The sequence below is a fragment of the Pagrus pagrus genome (genome assembly GCF_965226575.1).
Source record: "Pagrus pagrus genome assembly, chromosome: 6".
Classification (NCBI taxonomy): domain Eukaryota; kingdom Metazoa; phylum Chordata; class Actinopteri; order Spariformes; family Sparidae; genus Pagrus; species Pagrus pagrus.
The window spans coordinates 32,525,521-32,533,055 of record NC_140190.1 but is presented as its reverse complement, the minus strand read 5'-3'; positions in this window follow the sequence as shown (position 1 = coordinate 32,533,055).

Genomic DNA, 7,535 nt, shown 5'->3' with positions numbered 1-7,535 from the left:
TATAACATCAATCCAATTTTCTTTTTTACATGAATGCATTCATAAAGTAGATGTAGAATAGTTTCAGTGACAGTATTACAGAATACACAGGATTCAGAAATATTCATTGATTTTTATTTGATTCATTGATTGAAATCTTTATTTCGAACATGTACATTTTTTTCATAAACAAACAAAACAACAAAATAATAGTGCATATGAAAACAGGCAACTCTAATGACATTTTCAAAAAGGAGTGGGAAGAAGTGTAAACTTATCTAATCTCACTCCCCCTCTATTAATCTTTAGCTAATAACTCAGCATAGGCTTCCTTATTTAATAATTACTAACGAATAAATAGATAAATACCGTTTATATTATATGTATATACATATATGTGTGTGTGTGTGTGTGTGTGTGTGTGTGTGTGTGTACATATGTATATATGTATATATATGTACATATATATCTATATCTATCTATATATATATAGTCTATGTATATATGTCTATATTGCCAAGTGTCTGGCAAGAAATGATGTATCAATCCATTCAGGGATTTTATTTGTTCAGTGTTCAGTATAAGGTTTGAATAAGTTATTTAAGATATAAGGAAAAAAGATGTGCACCAATGCTTTAAAACCTGGCCAGAAAAATGGATAGAAACTCGTTGTTTTGTTTTTTTTTTGTTTGTATGAAAATATGAGCAGAAATGCAAATGTAATTAAGTACAAATGTATTCAGTGATTTCATTTGTTAGTTCAGTGCAAGATTTACTTTCATTAAGTTATATATGGACAAAAGTTTTAAACAGTTAAAAAATGAAAAATGTATACAAACTGGTGTTTGCATTTAAGTAACATTCTGTTTTCAGAAATATTGTGCTTTCTTGTAGTACCAGAACGCTGAAGTGGCCTTTCTACAAAATAACAATACCAGCAGTGGCCCCCAGCTTATTTGAGTTTGAGACCCCATTAGGCTTATTTATGTAGGCTAGGAGTAATTGATGATGAAAAAGTTCTCTCATTTAGTTCTCTCATTAAATGGAGTCTGTTGCTTGTAAGCCCAATATAAGTTCAGTGCAATATTTTTCAAAATTACTGTGTCAACAAGTCAGGGGTCCTCAGCATTTTTGTCATCAAGTCTCAAGTCAAGTCCGGTCTCACAACATACGGACAGCTCAATGACAATCGAAGCTGCTGAAAAGACATTTAAAATGACTATAACACCTGTAATCTGTATGTAGTCTTGTAAACACTCATGGCAGCTGTGCTTCATATCATCCTCAGAATCTGTAACTGATTTTCATAATATTAATAACAAACTGAGTTAAAGTCAGTTGTTATTCTAAATTATTCTATACATTTTAACATGACAACTCCCCTGTCCCAAATCTGAACTGCCAGTGCTCCAGTGCAGCAGCCAGCCCCTCATGGGGAGAGTCTCCAATAAAAATTGGCGAAGAAAGTAACATTTGATGTGATTAGAGCACGACTGATATGGTGCTAAATTCACTGCTGAATAATTGGAAAATAATCTTTATCGAAATCAACTGCTGACATTGTTATGTAGCCTATGAAAGCAACATATTACACACAGGGTGCAGAACATACAGTCAATCTCTTTTTTGTCCTCTCTCTGGGTAAATACAGCCTTCTTAGGTGTCACTTCAGGTGTGGCAACATGATGACATTGCCGATACCAGCTTCACTCAACCCTTTACCGATACGCCACACCTGTGGCACACAAAGCCCAGAGGGGCAAGAGAAGAATTTTAAAATCTGATTTAATTTATTTCTCTCCTGTGTTTATAACTTGAGAACTGGTGGGGAAAAATTTGCCACAATAAGTGTTAGTAACAAAAAATATTACACATAATTACTTAATTCCTTTCCATCTGTGAAAACATGTGGAAAAGAAAATCCAGAGGAATAAAAACATTTCCATGTTTGATTTTATTTCAGCAGGATTTTTTTTCATGTGTGGAGGCTGAGTGATCTTTTTTAAGGATAATTAGTTTTTTATGTGTGAAAAAGAATGAAAAAATATTTCACTTTATTTTGATAGGCTATTTTTTGTTTGTTTGTTTCTGTAATAATATTCATTTACTCCCCCATGTTCTAAATAGGACCAAAAGCATTCATGTTTTCTTCCAGGGGAGTTTTAATTTCTCTGTGCAAACTAAACACTAGATACATTGTGTGTTAGCAGCTTATGTAATAATACTGCCATGTCTTTCTTTTGGCGAGGAATGTATTATAATTGGCACTAATCTGCCATCAGTGCTACAGATGGACTGTGTATTATCAGCAGTCCCATTTACTGGCCTCATTCTGATATGAGCCTTTTCATGTTACATCATAGTTTATGGTTTATAATGGATACTGTCAGTTGCAGCAGAGAGTACAGTACTTTTCTGTTTTCTTATGGTTTATGTTCAAAGTGCCATTATAGCACCAAGAGTAGTGGGTACCATGGGGCTCCAGCAGGGGACGCGTACAACTGTTGTGGGACAACTGCATTGTGGGAAACCTGGCTATATCCTTTCAGTCATTATATACTTGTTGCCCACCATATTTAGGTGATCTTTTAAATTTGTTACATTTTTTCAAATATTACTTTGCTGCTTTTGCTGTTACCATTGTGTTAATTATTTTGTTCTATTGAAGCACTTTCTAACTTGAAGAGTATATAGTAAAGGTTTATATCCATATTTATTCAGCAATAACTCATGAGAATATTCATTTATGAATTCTTTTTGTGGAATTTCGACTTGATCTTTATGTAAGATTTATGAAATGTCTCATTCTTTCAGTCTGATATTATTTACTGTATCAAATCAAATCAAATCAAATTTTATTTGTATAGCCCAAATTCACAAATCACAGTTTGCCTCAGAGGGCTTTACAATCTGTACAGAGACGACACCCTCTGTCCTTCGACCCTCGATTCGAGTGAGGAAAAACTTGCCCCAAAAAAGGCCCTTTTAACAGGGAAAAAAATGCGGAAGAAACCTCAGGGAGAGCCACAGAGGAGGGATCCCTCTCCCAGGACGGACAGACGTGCAATAGATGTCGCATGTACAGAGCAGATCAATGAGATCACAATGTATTCAATTATAAGCGATGGTTGACAGGAGTGAAAGTACATAAAGATGTATTACAGCAATAATAATGAAATGCACATGGAAATGTGATTACTAGTGATAACAGTAGTAGTGATTAATGGTAAGGATAGTATGTAGTAATGCATTAAATTAATAGTAGTGGAACATATGTAACAGATGTGACTAATATTAGCGACAGTAGTGGTGGGTGTCAGGCAGGGTCATGGCAGTAGGCGCATCCACGATCCGGCAGGGTCATAGCAGTAGGCGCATCCACAATCAGGCAGGGCCATAGCAGTAGGCGCATCCAGGATCAGGCAGGGCCATAGCAGTGGGCGCATCCACGATCAGGCAGGGCCATAGCAGTGGGCGCATCCACGATCCACGACCCGGGCGCGGCCAGGATCCATGGGAGCCTGTAGGACTAGAAAGCACAAGGACTCCGGGGAAGAAGTAAGTCAGTGACATGCAGAGATGGGGCATGTATACAGGCATAATGTATACAGATGGAGAGGAGAGGAGAGAAGAGGGGAGGAGAGAGAAGCTCAGTGTGTCATTGTCCCCCGGACTAGGCCTATAGCAGCATAACTAAGAGCTGGTCCAGGACAGGCCTGGGCCTGTCCTGGACCAGCTCTAACTATAAGCTCTATCGAAAAGGAAGGTCTTAAGTCTACTCTTAAAGGTAGACTTAAGACTCGAGGGGGGGGAGAACCCCCCCCTCGAGGGATGGCCCCCGACATCCTAAAAGCCATCAAGCTGGGTGGGAGGAGGGGGAACGGAGGCGGGCCTAAAACTCCCGGGAGCAAGACAAGTCCATCGCCTCAGCCGGGCGGGTGGAGGGGGTCTGGAGGAGGGTTTCCCTGACACCTGACGTAGAACGGTCTCCAACATCCCGAACAGGCGGGGGCAAGATGTGGGTCCCTGGACGAGCCGACTCCTTGGCTGGCTGGTCGGGGTGTTGCTGATGAAAGTTGGTCACGAGGGTGGGGTCTACAATATGGCGAGCGGGAACCCAGGACCTTTCCTCTGGGCCGTAACCCTCCCAGTCCACAAGGTACTGAAGACCTCTACCCCGCCGACGAGAGCGAATCAGGCGCCGCACTGCATACACCGGACCACCATCGACGATATGTGGAGGGGGAGGTGGTGGTGCCGGAGGGACCAAGGGACTGTTGTGGACTGGCTTAATCCTGGATACATGGAAGGTTGGGTGAACTCTCATGGAACGCGGGAGCTTCAACCGGACTGCCACTGGGTTGATGACCTTCTGGATCGTGAAAGGCCCGATGAACTTAGGTGCCATCTTTCTTGACTCCACCCGAAGGGGTATGTCCCGGGTGGAGAGCCACACTTGCTGTCCTGCTTGGTAGGTAGGTGCAGGTGTACGGCGCCGGTTGGCAGTGGCAGAATAGCGACCCACGGAACGAAGGAGGGTGGAGCGAGCTTGGAGCCATGTTCTGCGGCAGCGGCGGATGAAGGCTTGGACGGACGGGCAGGAAATCTCCTTCTCCAGGGCTGGGAACAGTGGTGGTTGATAGCCGTATGCACACTGAAATGGAGAGAGGCCGGTGGCAGAGCAGACAAGGGAGTTGTGAGCATATTCAACCCACAGTAGTTGTGACGACCAGGATGAGGGGTTCTGGGAGGCCATGCACCGTAGGGCTGTTTCCAGTTCTTGGTTCATGCGTTCGGTCTGTCCATTGCTCTGGGGGTGGAATCCAGAGGACAGACTGGCGGTGGCACCCAGCAGACTGCAGAACTCCCTCCAAAACACAGACGAAAACTGGGGTCCACGGTCCGACACCACATCAATGGGAAGGCCGTGCAGGCGGAATACATGGAGCAGGACCAACTGAGCCGTCTCTTTAGCCGTGGGGAGCTTGGGCAGAGGCACAAAGTGGACCATCTTGCTGAAGCGGTCCACGATGGTCAGGATGACAGTGTGGCCATCAGAGGTGGGAAGACCAGTAACAAAGTCCAAAGATATGTGGGACCATGGGCGATGAGGAACAGGAAGAGGTTGAAGCAGCCCAGCAGGAGGCCGGCGGGAGGATTTGTGTTGATTGCAAGTTGGACAGGCTCTGACGAATTCCTGGATGTCCTCCTGCAAGGTGGGCCACCAGAAGCGTTGGAGAATGGCATGCCGTGTTCGTTGAACCCCCGGGTGGCAGGAGAGCTTGGAGGAGTGGGCCCATAGTAGCACATCTGACCTCAAGGCTGGAGGGACGAAAAGGCAGTTAGACGGGCAGGAGCTGGGACCCGGCTGTCCTTCTGTGGCTGCTCTCACCCTCTCCTCTATGTCCCAGGTCAATGTGGCAACAAGGCAAGACGTAGGAAGGATGGACTCAGGTTTATCAGCGGATTCCTCTGTCCTCTGGAACTGGCGGGAAAGGGCATCGGGCTTAACATTGCGGGACCCTGGACGGTAAGAGAGGCTGAAGTTGAAACGGGCAAAAAACAGGGACCAGCGGGCCTGGCGAGAGTTAAGTCTTTTAGCGGAGCGTATATATTCCAAATTCTTGTGATCGGTCCATACAAGAAAAGGCTCCTTGGTGCCCTCCAACCAATGGCGCCACTCCTCTAGGGCCATCTTAACTGCCAACAATTCCCTGTTGCCAATGTCATAGTTTCTCTCAGCAGGGGACAGGCGGCGAGAGAAGAAGGCACAGGGGTGGAGCTTATGGTCAGTACCAGAGCGCTGAGACAGGACAGCCCCCACCCCAACATCCGAGGCGTCCACCTCGACCACAAACTGCCGTTCAGAGTCAGGCATCAGGAGGATGGGTGATGAGGTGAACTGATCCTTGAGGATCTTGAAGGCTGCTGCAGCTTGAGGTGACCACAGGAAGGGCACTTTGGAGGAGGTCAGGGCGGTGAGAGGGGCTGCCACTGAGCTGTAGTTGCGGATAAAGCGACGGTAAAAGTTCGCAAACCCCAGGAAACGCTGAAGCTGTTTGCGGTTTTCAGGAACAGGCCAGGAAGTGACAGCAGAGACTTTGGCGGGGTCCATCTGGATGTTGCCTTGTGTCACAATGTTCCCCAGGAAAGACACTGAAGAGACATGGAATTCACACTTCTCTGCTTTCACATACAGGGAGTTCTCCAGGAGGCGCTGAAGGACGGACTGGACATGGTGGATGTGTTGCTCCTTGGACCGGGAGAAGATGAGGATGTCATCGAGATAAACAAAGACATATCGATTGAGCATGTCTCTGAGCACATCGTTTATCATTGCCTGGAAGACGGCAGGGGCATTGGTAAGGCCGAACGGCATTACGAGATACTCGTAGTGTCCAGTTGGGGTGTTGAATGCCGTCTTCCACTCATCTCCTTCTCTGATGCGGACGAGGTGGTAGGCGTTGCGCAGGTCAAGTTTGGAGAAAATGGTGGCCCCCTGGAGCAGTTCGAAGGCAGTGGAGATGAGTGGCAGTGGGTAGCGGTTCTTTATGGTGATATCATTCAGTCCTCTGTAGTCGATGCAGGGTCTCAAAGTTTTGTGCTTCTTCTCAACGAAGAAAAAACCCGCTCCTGCAGGAGATGAAGAAGGACGAATGATGCCAGCAGCCAGGGAGTCATTGATGTAAGCCTCCATGACTTTTCTCTCAGGCTCAGAGAGAGAGTACAGGCGCCCCTTGGGAGGTGAGGTACCAGGCAGAAGATCTATGGCACAGTCGTAGGGGCGGTGTGGGGGCAGAGATGTGGCTCTGGCTTTACTGAAGACCTGGCGGAAATCAAGGTACTCAGGTGGCACCCCGGAGAGGTCAGGTGAAAGGCTGGAGCAGGAGCTGGAGGCGTGAAGTGGAGCTGAGGCATGCTGCAGGCACCTTTGATGACAGGAGGAGCTCCACTCCAGAACGGCCCCAGTGACCCAGTCGATGTGAGGGTTGTGAAGACGGAGCCATGGAAACCCCAGGATGAGAGGCAGGCAGGAAGAGCTTAGGATGTGGAACTGGACTGTCTCGTGATGATTACCAGAAAGCAGCAAGTGAACAGGAGAGGTCTGATGCGTGACAGTGCCCAAGATGTGTCCGTCTAAGGCTCTAGCAGGAACCGGATGAGGCAAAGGAACCCGCTTGAGCCCCAGCTGAAGGACCACCTCCTCATTAATGATACAGGCATCAGCCCCAGAGTCAATGAAGATTGCCAAGGTGTGGGGGCCATCAGGAAGGAGAAGACGGCCTTGGAGCAGAGGTCTCCGGCTTCGGGGAGATGACAAGGCAGTTGAGCTCACCAGGGTCTCCCCAACTACTGGTGAGCTCTGGCTTTTGCTGGGCAGCTGGAGAGGTAGTGTCCCGCTGCCCCACAATAGAGGCAGAGATTCGACTTGCGGCGGCGCTCCCTCTCTTCCAGGGAGTTGGCTGCTGCAGCACCCCCACGGGAACGAGGTGGAAGAGAGCGTTGGGCCCCCCCTTGGCGCTTCTCTCGTCGACGGGTCTGGATACGTAGGTCAA